The sequence below is a fragment of the Brachyistius frenatus genome, unplaced genomic scaffold (assembly GCF_029030835.1).
Source record: "Brachyistius frenatus isolate BFR_SWC_R1_liver_20210118 unplaced genomic scaffold, ASM2903083v1 Contig_154, whole genome shotgun sequence".
NCBI lineage: Eukaryota > Metazoa > Chordata > Actinopteri > Embiotocidae > Brachyistius > Brachyistius frenatus.
The window spans coordinates 76015-87500 of NW_027210753.1; the positions used below are offsets into that span (position 1 = coordinate 76015).

At 42.4% G+C, this 11486-nt stretch overlaps 1 long non-coding RNA gene across 1 annotated transcript in view; it reads left to right on the plus strand.

Annotated features, from left to right (window-relative positions):
• Positions 1–7490: 7490 nt before the first annotated feature.
• Positions 7491–11486, plus strand: part of LOC138631378 (uncharacterized) — a 45485-nt gene continuing 41489 nt past the window's right edge. The window contains exon 1 of the long non-coding RNA XR_011311716.1: positions 7491–7556. This is a non-coding gene — a long non-coding RNA (uncharacterized lncRNA). The remainder of the gene's footprint in view (positions 7557–11486) is intronic.

Here is an 11486-nt window from a genome sequence, read left to right on the forward strand (position 1 = left end):
TCACTCATTGGCTCAATAATCCATTTGAGAATTTATTCAGGGACTCAGACGCATTGTTAAGGTTTTTTTTTTTGCTTCTTTTTTTGAACAGATTCCTCTGTATACCCCCCATTGAACTTGAAGGAGACTTGTTTAAACAACACAGAAAAATGGAAATGAATGCACATACACAGGCATTAAAAGAAAATCTGCATACGCTGTGCAGTGCCGGGAGGTTTAATAACTTAAATGGCTTTATGTTTTCCGATGTCCTTGTTGAATCCAAGGCCAGAACTCTGGAGGAGGGAGACCTGCGTTCCACATGGATGGATCTCCCTCCAATTGTTTCTCCCCATTTAATCCTTTTCTCTCTGCACTCGCCTTTGCATGAATCTGTCCTGATTAAAGTATCGTGTCAGGTCACACTAACATTCAACACTTTTTTTCCTCCTCCTGTCTTCTTGCTCTCTTTACCCCGATGGCTTCACTGTCCACCCCTTCTCGCCCGCTGTCCCTCATCCCCACTGTACACTGTGGTAATTGAGTGAGAGCAGTGGCCCCGGAGTCCTTGTGTAATCCACACTTTATAAGCACTCTAATTGAAGTGCAAATTCAATACTCCCTCATCAGCTTTTTACTAGCTGTGCCATTGCCTGAACCCCTTAGGTAATTACAAGCAGACTGGCAGTTCAATCATTTTATTTTTTTTTGCAGAAAATAATGTTACAAAAACATAGCAGCATTCACCAAATCACTTTACAGGGCCTGTGTGGAGTGTGATAGCTGGGTTAGTGGAGGTGAAACACAGGGAAGAGACAAAAAACAGCTTCCTCTCTCTTCAGGGAAGGTTACAACCAAAACCTGTGATGAAGGAATGTAAAGAATCTTATCTGAATACCACATGGAGCGTCTCCACGCTTACATTTTCCTTTCTGTGTTACTGGTTTACCTGCAGTCGCATGCACACTCGGATCAGTAGGCACGCTCACGCACTACATGCCCACTCACAATTCCCTCCTTTTGTATGGCTGTAGCTATAGACACAGTCATGCATGCAAAAAATGCATAATTGCAAGTGAAGGGCACAGACAAACACACACGTGTATGGTTTTTTTTCCGCCAATATTACTGTGTGTGTGTTTCTCTGTGTGTAGGAGTGTGGTTTTCAGCTCTAATTAAACTTCTTCTATTTTCATTCAGCTTGTCCCCATAGGGCCCATGTCTTCTTCCCGACCACATGCTTATTTATTTGTAATTGCATTAAACTCCAGAGCAGAGCCATGGCTGAACGCCGGTGCCAGACCTGCGGAGTAAGCCGGGATTGTCACACAGTAACACAATTTCATGTACCGAAGCGTCCCACCGGCTGGGAAAATTCCACATTTAGGAATCATGTAAGGATGCACTGTACGTTAAACAACAACAAGAAGCTGGAAAAAAACACAACAACAAAAGTTTGGATAATTATGCACAACGCAGGAGCAGCAATAACGAATGTCGACACAGATGTACATGATTCAAAACAATGGAAACACGCTTGTTTCACACAACAGAGGAGCAAATTACACCTCGTGTAAATCATCCCTGCAGCATCGTGCTCCTCACGAGAGCAAACATTCCTGAGAAGAAAACATTTCAGGTGTTAAAAGAACTTTTTTCTTCTCTCCTTTATTCAATTGCCAAATTTCTCTTAGTTTTTGTTGTTGTTGTTGTTTATCTTTCTAATTTACTTTGCCTTAAACAAAATTTCCCACCAGACAACCTTTTGGATGAGCTTCACAGCAAACTCGTAGCGCATCCCAAGCACTTTTGTTTGTTGAAGTTTGATGAATGTGATTTAAATCTTCAAAAGAGAAAATCACATTACGATATTCTTATAACGCTGCTAAATTGCCAAGATCCCCTACACGGGGCAGCTACCCACGAGTGATGACTTAATATCTGCAGCACGCTGCCTACTCACATCTGCAACAGAAACAAGGCTGCACGTCATTCTTTTCATCGTCAATTTAAACGCCGGCATCCAGATCATAATCATATTACAGCACAGCTTTTCATGGGATGTCATCAAACCAGCGAAGTGGCAATTTTATTTTCAAAGATACTGCACTCTAATGTTTTTATTTTGTATTGTTTTCATTACATTTTTAATTGCTTGTTGCATTATCTCTTGAATTCTCACTTGTCTTTCTTGCATGTTTCCTGCTGTGATGACCCACTTTCCTGAGGGCAGTAATTCACCAAAACCACATGTACAGCAAATTCCAGCATTTGTGGGGGAAAAAAAAAAAAAAAAAAAAAAATTGCTTATTTTGACCAGAATTTGGGGAATAGAGAGAACCAGTTACTGCTGACAAACTGAACTGTATCTTCAAATGCTATTTTTTTGTGTGCAATTTTTAATTTCAGATATGGCTTCAACATTGATGCCTGCCTGCATTTTGCCCACCACGTGTTAAGAAATAAAAATCTTTGCACATGCAAATCTGCAGAGTGAATTTACAATAGCTCCTTTACTTAATAGAATTTACATATAAAACATTAAAAAAGCCAACAAACTACAAAACTTCAGAGACACTTAAACTTAGCTTTACCTCCAGTAGCTAGAACAATGAAAAGCTGCTCACACATTAAAACATAAAAAACAACACATTACATAATATTATGTAACTTAGTTTTACATATACTTTATGTAGGCATTAGTAAATATTCATTCATTCAACCTTGATTTCTCTAAGAACAATTGAGGGCAATAACGATGCTGAGATTACACACAGAAGAAAACAAACAAACGAAATAAACAATAAGAAGAAATGAAATCAGTAAAACCACATTTATAAATATACATGTCTGATAATACTGTAAACTTTAAAAGCAAGAGTACTCATAACCGACTACGTTCAAACTTGCATTGCTGCTTCTGCTCCCAGTAAAGGTCATGGATCTCAATATATTTTGCATCACTGCTCTCGGGTCTGTTTACGTGTGCTGCCGCAGTACCAATTTGTCTCTTATTAGTTTTGGCCACAAGAAATCTCAGCATCAAACTAATCTATAAGTGTGGAAACTAAATAAAGAAGGCAAAGAGGACGTCTATATGAGATATAGATCACCATCCTGCAGTCAGACCGCACGGATCAGAGCTGAGGGATAGTTAGTGCAGAGTGGATGTCGTATTAATGATCGTTATGAGTGAAACCACTCTGGGTCCAAATTATACCAATAACGGTTCACTTTTGTATAAAGCATATATTTAAAAAATATATAGGGATACAAATATGTTTCAGCTACTAGAATTAAGATAAAAAGGGTGAAATGATCAATTAGAAAATACAAAGTAAAACAAAGAATTATGGATAAATGAAAGACTTTAAAGAGAAGATTCGTTTTCGGAAGTGCTTCTGTAAAACCTGGAAACCAATTCTAAAACTAGCTGCACTGCCATGAAGTCATGTACGACCTTGACGAGGTCAGTACGACTGGGTCGGACGTGATCTTTGCCCCTCGACTGGAGGAGGCACGCCTGGACAGTGTTTGTGACTTGTTTGTCGAATCCGAGCTCACCGTCCCAAAATGCAGCCATGATTTCTGGCTGCTGGTCGGAGATTTGTTGACGGGGAGCCGAGACTGGTCTGCAGAGAAGTCATGCAAGTCCCGAGTTGTTGTTTGGCTCGGGATCCCTATTCTCTCAATTACCAAATACTACAAAATGTGTATTTTCAGTTATGATGGTGGAAATAATGAAGGGACCCAGAATTATTTTAAGCTCCTGTTTTGAAAGACTTGATTGATTTGCTAAAAAAAAAAAAAAACTACCCTCAATATATGGGGAGGCTTTTTTTTAGAAGAAGAAACATCCCTTTGGAAGATTATTTGAACCCATTTAAAGATTAATGGAGTGTCTGTTTCGGTTTCAAGCATATTTCCTTTGGTTTAATTTAATATGAAGATTTTCTTCCTGCCATGTACTGACACCCCTTTACAACAAAAGAACAAAAACAAAACATTAAAAAAAACTGGAATGGAAAAACAAAACAAAACAAAAACTAATTTAAACTTCGTGCACTTTGGGTGTCAGTGATGATAAATAAGCTGGTTGGTTGAGAGGCAGTTGATTAAAGTAATGAATGAAGATGTTTCCCACCATAACACCCAGTGTCCCCAAAACCAAAACAATCCCAGTGTCCTCAAAACCAAAACAATCCCAGCGTCCCCAAAACCAAAACAATCCCAGAGTCCCCAAAACCAAAACAATCCCAGAGTCCCCAAAACCAAAACAATCCCAGCGTCCCCAAAACCAAAACAATCCCAGAGTCCCCAAAACCAAAACCAAAACAATCCCAGAGTCCCCAAAACCAAAACAATCCCAGTGTCCCTAAAACCAAAACAATCCCAGAGTCCCCAAAACCAAAACAATCCCAGAGTCCCCAAAACCAAAACAATCCCAGTGTCCCCAAAACCAAAACAATCCCAGAGTCCCCAAAACCAAAACAATCCCAGTGTCCCCAAAACCAAAACAATCCCAGAGTCCTCAAAACCAAAACAATCCCCAAAACCAAAACAATCCCAGAGTCCCCAAAACCAAAACAATCCCAGAGTCCCCAAAACCAAAACAATCCCAGTGTCCCCAAAACCAAAACAATCCCAGAGTCCCCAAAACCAAAACAATCCCAGTGTCCCCAAAACCAAAACAATCCCAGAGTCCCCAAAACCAAAACAATCCCAGTGTCCCTAAAACCAAAACAATCCCAGAGTCCCCAAAACCAAAACAATCCCAGAGTCCCTAAAACCAAAACAATCCCAGAGTCCCTAAAACCAAAACAATCCCAGAGTCCCTAAAACCAAAACAATCCCAGAGTCCCTAAAACCAAAACCAAAACAATCCCAGTGTCCCCAAAACCAAAACAATCCCAGATAAAACCAAAACAATCCCAGAGTCCCAAAACCAAAACAATCCCAGTGTCCCCAAAACCAAAACCAAAACAATCCCAGTGTCCCTTAAACCAAAACAATCCCAGAGTCCCCAAAACCAAAACAATCCCAGAGTCCCCAAAACCAAAACAATCCCAGAGTCCCCAAAACCAAAACAATCCCAGAGTCCCCAAAACCAAAACAATCCCAGTGTCCCCAAAACCAAAACAATCCCAGAGTCCTCAAAACCAAAACAATCCCCAAAACCAAAACAATCCCAGAGTCCTCAAAACCAAAACAATCCCAGAGTCCCCAAAACCAAAACAATCCCAGAGTCCCCAAAACCAAAACAATCCCAGTGTCCCCAAAACCAAAACAATCCCAGAGTCCTCAAAACCAAAACAGTCCCCAAAACCAAAACAATCCCAGAGTCCTCAAAACCAAAACAATCCCAGCGTCCCCAAAACCAAAACAATCCCAGCGTCCCCAAAACCAAAACAATCCCAGAGTCCCCAAAACCAAAACAATCCCAGAGTCCCCAAAACCAAAACAATCCCAGAGTCCCCAAAACCAAAACAATCCCAGAGTCCCCAAAACCAAAACAATCCCAGAGTCCTCAAAACCAAAACAATCCCAGAGTCCCCAAAACCAAAACAATCCCAGAGTCCCCAAAACCAAAACAATCCCAGAGTCCCCAAAACCAAAACAATCCCAGAGTCCCCAAAACCAAAACAATCCCAGAGTCCCTAAAACCAAAACAATCCCAGAGTCCCCAAAACCAAAACAATCCCAGTGTCCCTAAAACCAAAACAATCCCAGAGTCCCTAAAACCAAAACAATCCCAGTGTCCCCAAAACCAAAACCAAAACAATCCCAGAGTCCCCAAAACCAAAACAATCCCAGTGTCCCCAAAACCAAAACAATCCCAGAGTCCCCAAAACCAAAACAATCCCAGAGTCCCCAAAAAAACCAAAACAATCCCAGAGTCCCCAAAACCAAAACAATCCCAGAGTCCCCAAAACCAAAACAATCCCAGAGTCCCCAAAACCAAAACAATCCCAGAGTCCCCAAAACCAAAACAATCCCAAAACAAATCCCAGTGTCCCCAAAACCAAAACAAAACCAAAACAATCCCAGTGTCCCCAAAACCAAAACCAAAACAATCCCAGAGTCCCCAAAACCAAAACAATCCCAGTGTCCCTAAAACCAAAACAATCCCAGAGTCCCTAAAACCAAAACAATCCCAGAGTCCCTAAAACCAAAACAATCCCAGAGTCCCTAAAACCAAAACAATCCCAGAGTCCCCAAAACCAAAACAATCCCAGAGTCCCTAAAACCAAAACAATCCCAGAGTCCCTAAAACAAAACCAAAACAATCCCAGAGTCCCCAAAACCAAAACAATCCCAGAGTCCCCAAAACCAAAACAATCCCAGTGTCCCCAAAACCAAAACAATCCCAGTCCTCAAAACCAAAACAATCCCAGAGTCCCCAAAACCAAAACAATCCCAGTGTCCCCAAAACCAAAACCAAAACAATCCCAGTGTCCCTAAAACCAAAACAATCCCAGAGTCCCCAAAACCAAAACAATCCCAGAGTCCCTAAAACCAAAACAATCCCAGAGTCCCCAAAAAAAAACAATCCCAGAGTCCCCAAAACCAAAACAATCCCAGAGTCCCCAAAACAATCCCAAAACCAAAACAATCCCAAGTCCCCAAAACCAAAACAATCCCAGTCCCCAAAACCAAAACAATCCCAAAAAACCAAAACAATCCCAGAGTCCCCAAAACCAAAACAATCCCAGTGTCCCCAAAACCAAAACAATCCCAGTGTCCCCAAAACCAAAACAATCCCAGAGTCCCCAAAACCAAAACAATCCCAGAGTCCCCAAAACCAAAACAATCCCAGAGTCCTCAAAACCAAAACAATCCCAGTGTCCCCAAAACCAAAACAATCCCAGAGTCCCCAAAACCAAAACAATCCCAGAGTCCCCAAAACCAAAACAATCCCAGAGTCCCCAAAACCAAAACAATCCCAGAGTCCCTAAAACCAAAACAATCCCAGAGTCCCCAAAACCAAAACAATCCCAGTGTCCCCAAAACCAAAACAATCCCAGAGTCCCTAAAACCAAAACAATCCCAGAGTCCCCAAAACCAAAACAATCCCAGAGTCCCCAAAACCAAAACAATCCCAGTGTCCCCAAAACCAAAACAATCCCAGAGTCCCCAAAACCAAAACAATCCCAGTGTCCCCAAAACCAAAACAATCCCAGAGTCCCCAAAACCAAAACAATCCCAGTGTCCCCAAAACCAAAACAATCCCCAAACCAAAACAATCCCAGCGTCCCAAAACCAAAACAATCCCAGAGTCCCTAAAACCAAAACAATCCCAGAGTCCCCAAAAAACCAAAACAATCCCAGAGTCCCAGTGTCCCTAAAACCAAAACAATCCCAGTGTCCCCAAAACCAAAACAATCCCAGAGTCCCCAAAACCAAAACAATCCCAGAGTCCCCAAAACCAAAACAATCCCAGAGTCCCCAAAACCAAAACAATCCCAGCATGGCCAGTCGCTTATTGGGCGCCTGCATACGTCACAGTCTAACCCGGAAGTGCAGTGACAGCTCTTGTCAAAAATCCTTCATCCCTTTCGTCCAACAGCGAAACAAAGGTGAGTTTTGAAGCTGTAAATGACCTCTCCTTTTACTTATCGCTTGAACCTTTTCATACTCACCCCGTAGTGACGCGCGTTTGAAGTTTGGTCGTGATTGTCGCCGGCAGCACTTTGACAGAGCTGAAATATTAGCCGCTAGCCGGCTAACGTTAGCAGCGGCTCGGACTCGTTTGTGTGCACTTCCTGTTTGTGTTCGACTTGTCGGCGGAGCTTTTTCCCTCATCGTTTTCTGTTTCGTGCTTTGGTCTGTTGGCTGAACGTGTGCGTCCCGACATATTATCAGTGTGTAAATTTCCACAGGGGCTCCTGCAAAATAATGAGCCCGCAGTCAGAAAGCACATGTTTTGCTGTATCCTCCGGCTCAGCCTGAATATCCTGCCAAATAGTGAGCGCGGTTTCCCCCTCTGTTGCGTGTCCGTGCGCAGTGCAGGGCAGCTGCAGGGTGCAGGGCAGCTGCAGGGTGCAGGGCAGCTGCAGGGTGCAGGGCAGCTGCAGGGTGCAGGGCAGCTGCAGGGTGCAGGGCAGCTGCAGGGTGCAGGGCAGCTGCAGGGTGCAGGGCAGCTGCAGGGTGCAGGGCAGCTGCAGGGTGCAGGGCAGCTGCAGGGTGCAGGGCAGCTGCAGGGTGCAGGGCAGCTGCAGGGTGCAGGGCAGCTGCAGGGTGCAGGGCAGCTGCAGGGTGCAGGGCAGCTGCAGGGTTCACTGCCACAAAGCATCTTCACAGACAGCTGAGAGTCCAGCAGAAATGCCACTGCATTGCAGGCGAGGGACCTCTGCAAGACAGCTGGACAAAACCGGGATGAAGAGATGATAAACTGCAGATAAAGTGATGCATTTGATTATTAATTTAAGCACAGAAAGAACTGTGGCTGTGATAAATTCAGCTTTTTGACTTCCAGATTTATGGATTTAACCCACAACTACTATTAAAAATACTGAGCTGAGGCACAGCAGGGAATTATTGATTGACACAAAATTAATTTAGGAACTATTTTAAAGCTAATTAACTCATTTTACACAAAAATACCCTTAAGATCTGATGATTTTACTTCTCAAAGGTGAGAATTTACTGGTTTTTTTCTTGTCTTACATATTAGGAAACTGAATCCCTTTGGTTTTCCCTTTCTTTGGCTGTTATTCAGATAAAATAATCTTTGGCTCTTACATTTCTTTTGCTATTGTCCCTTTTTTTGCTGATGTTTACTGTTTTTGTTTGAAAAAAAACCAAATTTATTACACAGCACTTTTCAAAGAGTAAAAGAGAAAACAAGCAAATATAAACAAGTGAAATTTGAAAAAAACACAGTTAAAAGTAAAAGAGAAGACAATGGATAAAAGTAACCACAACAAAACCCCACTGTATTCAGCAACAGATATAATAATCAAGAAAAAAAAAATCACTGTAAAAGTAAGATTTATAATAAATCAGAGACTCTTCCTATTTGAAGTTCCTCTGAGGGGGTGGAGCCCTCACATTAAAGGCCCGTCGGTCGGTGCCGTACCATGCAGGGCCTCAAAGGTCAAGAGTTCAATTTTTTTTAAATCAGCTCTCAAACAAACCGGTAATATATAATCAGGTGTTTAGGATTTAGGTACGAGTCCGGCGGCTGTCTGTTTTGGACAAGGTTAATCAATCACAAAATTGTTGCTTGACTTATCGCGAAGGCAAAAAAACCGCCAGTTTTTACGAATCAAACTATCAGTATTCAGAGCAAATAACAGCGGCAGACAACGTGAGATACAGAAGAGTCGACGGTATTGATGGAATAAGTCACAAAATGGAACAGAAGCTTTTTAAACATCGGAGCCGGCCAAAAAAAGGGCAGGAAAGAAACGCTCAGCAGTGCTGATCATCAATTGATTAGTAATGAGGAAGAACAGGGTGGTTCAGCTCACTATAAAACTGTATTTGGCAGAATAAGTCCTGCTAAATATTCCGGGTTTGTCCCACTGAGTTTTGTGCTCAGCTGTGCTCGGATTGTCTGCATGAGCAAGGAGGCGTGTGGGAGTTCAGAAATGCTCTGAATGGGAGTCTTGTTTGTCTGTGGTGAAAATATTTGACTCTCAAAAGATAACTCTTTGACTGGCTTTGCATTTTTCCCCATTTTTTACTCCCTCTCAAACCGTCACGCAGATTCTCCACCGAGCTGCCGGTAATAGAGGGATTCTTCACGCGCACATTCCTGACATGTTTTGGGTGTCGGTGTAATTGAATTTTTTATCAGAGTGCAGCTCCGTCCACAAAATAAAGTACAGTACAGATTCAAGATGTGAGTTCATCATCCAAACAGCTTTGCGCGACAGCTTTCGTCACTTCGGACACAGCTGCCAAAAATGATCTCTGTCTCACCACCCAAACAGGATGTGACATCACTCGTGGCGCCTCGGTAGATGGATGGATGGTCTTTATCACACCGGGATGGGAAATTTGTATTCACAATCTGGACATGTCTAACAGGAAAGGAAGAAGCTAAAAGCACATAAAACAGGCACACACACACACACACACACACACACACACACACACACACACACACACACACACACACACACACACACACACACACACACACACACACACACACACACACACACACACACACACACACACACACACACACACACACTATCGATGCAGAGAATTCAGCTGCCTGGTGTTTTATTTAGAGCTGCTGGTACAAAACTCTGAACAAAATAGGTTGTCCTCCATTTTAAAGTTGTTTTGTTAACAGAGGAAAGTGTGAGACGGCGTGTCAACAGTAGTATGGAGTGATGTATGGAGTGATGTATGGAGTGATGTATGGAGTGATCTATGGAGTGATGTATGGAGTGATGTATGGAGTGATCTATGGAGTGATGTATGGAGTGATCTATGGAGTGATGTATGGAGTGATGTATGGAGTGATCTATGGAGTGATGTATGGAGTGATCTATGGAGTGATGTATGGAGTGATGTATAGAGTGATGTATAGAGTGATGTATGGAGTGATCTATGGAGTGATGTATGGAGTGATCTATGGAGTGATGTATGGAGTGATCTATGGAGTGATGTATAGAGTGATCTATGGAGTGATGTATGGAGTGATCTATGGAGTGATGTATGGAGTGATCTATGGAGTGATGTATGGAGTGATGTATAGAGTGATGTATAGAGTGATGTATAGAGTGATGTATGGAGTGATCTATGGAGTGATGTATGGAGTGATCTATGGAGTGATGTATGGAGTGATCTATGGAGTGATGTATGGAGTGATCTATGGAGTGATGTATAGAGTGATGTATAGAGTGATGTATGGAGTGATGTATGGAGTGATGTATGGAGTGATGTATAGAGTGATGTATGGAGTGATCTATGGAGTGATGTATGGAGTGATCTATGGAGTGATCTATAGAGTGATGTATAGTGATGTATAGAGTGATGTATAGAGTGACGTATGGAGGGATCTATGGAGTGATGTATGGAGTGATGTATAGAGTGATGTATGGAGTGATGTATGGAGTGATGTACGGAGTGATGTACGGAGTGATGTACGGAGTGATGTATAGAGTGATGTATGGAGTGATGTATAGAGTGATGTATGGAGTTGGGTGACGCTGTTAGTTATGTGTGTGTAGAGAGTGTGAAGCAGCAGACTCCCATAAGAAAAAGTGACCAGACCAGTTCTAAACTGTTGATTATAGACGGGTGATACTGTTAATATTTAACTGAATGGGTGATTATCACTGTAATAACAACTCTTGTGTTTTGAGCCGAAGTTGTTTCTCCTCCCAGATTTTGCAGGTCACAGTTGAACGACGGGTGAACCGGGTTTCTTGCCACCCACAAGTCGAGCTCTGCTGTAAGAGTCAGGTGTGCTGCGAGAAGAGCCAGACCGACTGGGAAGATGAGCGGCTCCATCTGGGTGAAGTTGCAACAGCATTCAAAGTTAA